Source organism: Mandrillus leucophaeus, unplaced genomic scaffold (assembly GCF_000951045.1).
Source record: "Mandrillus leucophaeus isolate KB7577 unplaced genomic scaffold, Mleu.le_1.0 Scaffold191, whole genome shotgun sequence".
NCBI classification, from domain to species: Eukaryota; Metazoa; Chordata; class Mammalia; order Primates; family Cercopithecidae; genus Mandrillus; species Mandrillus leucophaeus.
Window position 1 is genome coordinate 435,906 of NW_012101932.1, and position 4,375 is coordinate 440,280.

The 4,375-nt window shown below is 36.3% G+C and overlaps 1 protein-coding gene across 1 annotated transcript in view; it reads right to left on the bottom strand.

The window, feature by feature from the left end:
* Positions 1 to 4,375, bottom strand: part of INTU (inturned planar cell polarity protein) — an 88,957-nt gene that overhangs the window by 79,321 nt on the left and 5,261 nt on the right. The gene's annotated exons all lie outside the window — the stretch shown is intronic.

Consider the following 4,375-nt stretch of genomic DNA (forward strand, 5'->3'; position numbering starts at 1 on the left):
AGAGAAATGCAAATCAAAACCACAATGAGATACCATCTCACACCAGTTAGAATGGCAATCATTAAAAAGTCAGGAAACAACAGGTGTTGGAGAGGATGTGGAGAAATAGGAACTTTTACACAGCTGGTGGGACTGTAAACTAGTTCAACCATTGTGGAAGACAGTGTGGCAATTCCTAAGGTATGTAGAACTAGAAATACCACTTGACCCATCCATCCCATTACTGGGTATATACCCAAAGGATTATAAATCATGCTGCTGTAAAGATACATGCACACTTATGTTTATTGCGGCACTACTCACAATAGCAAAGACTTGGAACCCATCCAAATGTCCAACAATGATAGATTGGATTAAGAAAATCTGGCACATATACACCATGGAATACTATGCAGCCATAAAAAATGATGAGTTCATGTCCTTTGTAGGGACATGGGTGAAGCTGCAAACCATCATTCTCAGCAAACTATTGCAAGGACAAAAAACCAAACACCGCATGTTCTCACTCATGAGTGGGAACTGAACAACGAGATCACTTGGACACAGTAAGGGGAACGTCACACACTGGGGCCTGTTGTGGGGTGGGGGACGGTGGAGGGATAGCATTAGGAGATATACCTAATAAAAATAACGAGTTAATGGGTGCAGCACACCAACATGGCACATGTATACGTATGTAACAAACCTGCATGTTGTGCACACATACCCTAGAACGTAAAGTATAATAAAAACAAAATTAAAATAAAAGGTAAAATAAATTAAAAAAAGAAAAGAAAATAGATTATAGCTACCTCACGGGACTCTTGTCAATAGAAAATACAATAATGTTGTTCCTGGCACGGTTAAATTCCAAATAAATATCAGTTCCCTTCTTCTTGCTTTTACTAGATATAACTCTCGTGTTTCTGCATTTTTCTAACTGGCATTAAATGAAGGTGTCTCTAATGATCTCGGTTTGCCAGGTTTCAGGGTAGGTGAGAGTGACACAAGAAGTAAAGCTAGGCACTGCCTTTAAAGACCCTACAGTTCAATATTCCTGGAAGGTTCTTTATTCCTACTCCAGAGGATTAGTACCTAGTTAGATAAGCATCAAGAGATTGATCAACGGGTACAAAGTTACAGTTAGATAGGAGAAATGAGTTCTGGTGTTCTATTGCACAGCAGGGAGACTATATTTAACAATATTATAGTGTATATTTCAAAATTACTAGAACAGAGGATTTTTGAATGTTCTCATCACAAAGAAATGATAAACATATGAGGTGATAAATATGCCAAATGCCTTGATTTAATCACGACACAATGTATACATCTATTGAAACATCACATTGTATTCCACAAATATATAGAATTATTATGTGCCAATTTTTAAAAAAGAGGATAAATGATTAGTGTATTAAGAAATTTTAATAGAATTCTAATGACTGTTGTCCCAAACTAGTTGTTCTAGCCCTATTAGAAGAAAGGGGATGTGTTAACAACAACAACAACAAAAATAACAACACAAAAACCTAACCTTTCATTACAACTTCCCCAAATCAAAGAAATTAATACATATAGATAATCCCCACTCCAGGAGATGAAGTTTAATCCCTCCTCCCCTTGAGTATAGACTTAGTGACTATACTATTCTGGAGAACAGAGTATGGAAAGAGACAGATAGTGACTTTCCAGGGAAGGGCCCTGGCAGACACTACCTTACAAAACCAAGTGATCAAAGTTATGATAAACAGGAAAGGACTAAGAAATTGTTACAGACCATAGGAGACGAAGCAGACAATACAGTATTCTGGATTGAATCCTGGAATAGAAAAAGAACATTAATGGAAGAGTGGTGAAAGCCAAATAAAGTTTGGAGTTTAGTTAATAGAAATGACCAACGTTCATGTCTTGTTTTGACAAATGCATAACAGTTGTGTAAGATGTTAACATCAGGGGAAACTGGGTGAAGGATTTATGGGAAGTCTGTACTATCTTTGGAACTTTTGTGTAAATCTAAACTTACTCAAAAATAAAAAGAAAATTAATGAAAGGAATTAAATATAACAGTTTTAATTCAGATATTTGTAGTACATGGGTCGTATTTCAGCAGTAATATAAATACTCCTTCAACATTTTCTAAGACCGTATGGTACAAGCTGCAGAATTACTGTGTAAATGTTTTTCAATTTTCTTTCAGCGAGTCTTATTTTGTTTATTCTGCTTTGCTTTAAGCAGAATAACTGCATGTTTATAGCCTGCCTGCAACATTTTAGGGCACTTTAATTGGTACTCAAGTCCCTAAATGATGTGGTAAACAGGAGTAGAGCCGTTCTTCCTAAAGAAAGACTTGCTAATTTGCAAATAAGCAAGTTCACTAACATAAGCTGTAACATAGATATATTAACGAAAATGAACTTCAGATAATGCTAATAATTTTCTCATTCCTGATGTATTCAAAAATATCTAGGTCAACACTAAATCTTTTAATACCCCTCTAATAGTTATTTGAATCTCTCAGGTCTTTATTTGCATTAATGCCAGCATTTTTCATCATTTGCAATAGTACGGCAATTTCCTTAACTACCACAAAAAAAGAGTTATAAAACAGCCAGCCCTACTTGCACATTTCCTTAGTTAAGGAAAATAATATTCCAAATCTGTTACATTACACTTTTTTTTTTTCTTTTTTTCTTAGTGGGCAAAGCACAATGCACTTTACCAAAGTGATCAACACATATAGTTATGTGGTGCTAATAGGTATAACAGGACAATTCTAGGAACAGAGAAAAACCACACACAATAAAAACACTGTAACAAATTAATATGGGTTCTATCTGGCACTTGTTCAGTAAGCACTTGCTTGCCTATGCTTTTCTGTGTTTTCTTTTCTGTGCTCTGTCTACCAACGATATCTAATTTTCAGTCTTGATGGTCTTCTCATCATTTTCTAAAGGAACACCATGAATTTCATTCGTTAAAACGTACGCTGGATGATATAGCAGCTTAGGGGTAGGGAGTCTCAGATGAGCTGAAGCTCTTCTTGCCAGTCAACATTAGAATAACTGTTAAGCATGTCAAAGAAGGCAAAGGGATCAGTCAATAAATGCCTAACTGTTCATTCACTGTAGTTAATACATTTCTACATCAGGAACACATCTAATAGTGACCTCATTCCCTGGGTCACATTTCCTACCACCTGCCCCCTCAGCTAAGTGCGGCATTCCTAGGCATCACTAAGTTAGTGATACAATTTAACCCTGGCAGAACAAAAGTCATACAGCAACAAAACATTTTGTGATAGGACTTTACTGTACTTTTAAAGATGTCAGATAGGACAGAGAGCTAATCAAATGGCTGAAATGGAAGTGCCAACACTCAGGAATAAAGACTGTTATAGGACTAGAGTACAGGATGGAGAGATAGTCTAAGACAGACCAGAAAAGAGTCTAGAAGAAGGTAGCACTTAAGTCGGACCCTGAATGATTTTGACAAGTAGAGATAGGAAGAAACGGTATTCCAAACAGAGAGAACAAAGTACATACAGGTGTAGGTGTGAAAGCAAGTGGTCAGTTTGAGAATGAGTGGATAATCATTTTCAATAATGAACAGGGAGATCAATAAAAATGAGATAGGAAAGACTTGGGACAGATCTAACATTTAGAAATCATCCTAAGGAATCCAGAATTTATTTGGAAGGCCACCAAACTTTTGAGTAGAGTAGAAAAATGATTTAGAACTGTGTTTTAGAAGGCAAACTGGCAGTGGTATGGAAGAAAGACCAGAAACAGGATAAATCAGAGGTATGCAGATTAGTTAGGAGGCAACTCCACTGGTGCATGGGAAACAGGCAAGAGGCAAGAGGCAAGCCTTTTAAGTAAGGCAGTGCCTGTGAGAATGGAGAAGAGAGAAAACCAGAGAAGGAAGTCAACAGTACTGGAGACATCAGATCTGAAAACAAGAGTAAGGAGATAATGATGTCAGTAAATGAGATGGGTAGCCTAGAGAAGAAATGGAAGACAATGAATTCTCTTCACACACTAAGCTGGAAGTAGAGATAACAGCAGGGTATTACCATTTTTCATCATAAACCTAGTTATATACCATGTGTCTTTTTAATCTATATTAAATTAAAAGTAAAAAGGAGTCAGCGTTCAGAGCAGAAGAAAAAGTAGAAAATACTATCCTAAATTGGATGTTAATAGTATGGCATCATGAGTTGAAATGAAATATTTTTATTCTTCACAAGTAGTATGGTCCCATGTTAAAAATTCAAGAAAGAGAGAAATTTCAGCATTTCTACAAATCATTGAGTTGGGGATATGATGTAACTCTGGCAGAACAAAAATCATAGACCAGCAAAATATTCTGTGTTAGGGCTTTGCTGTACAGAATA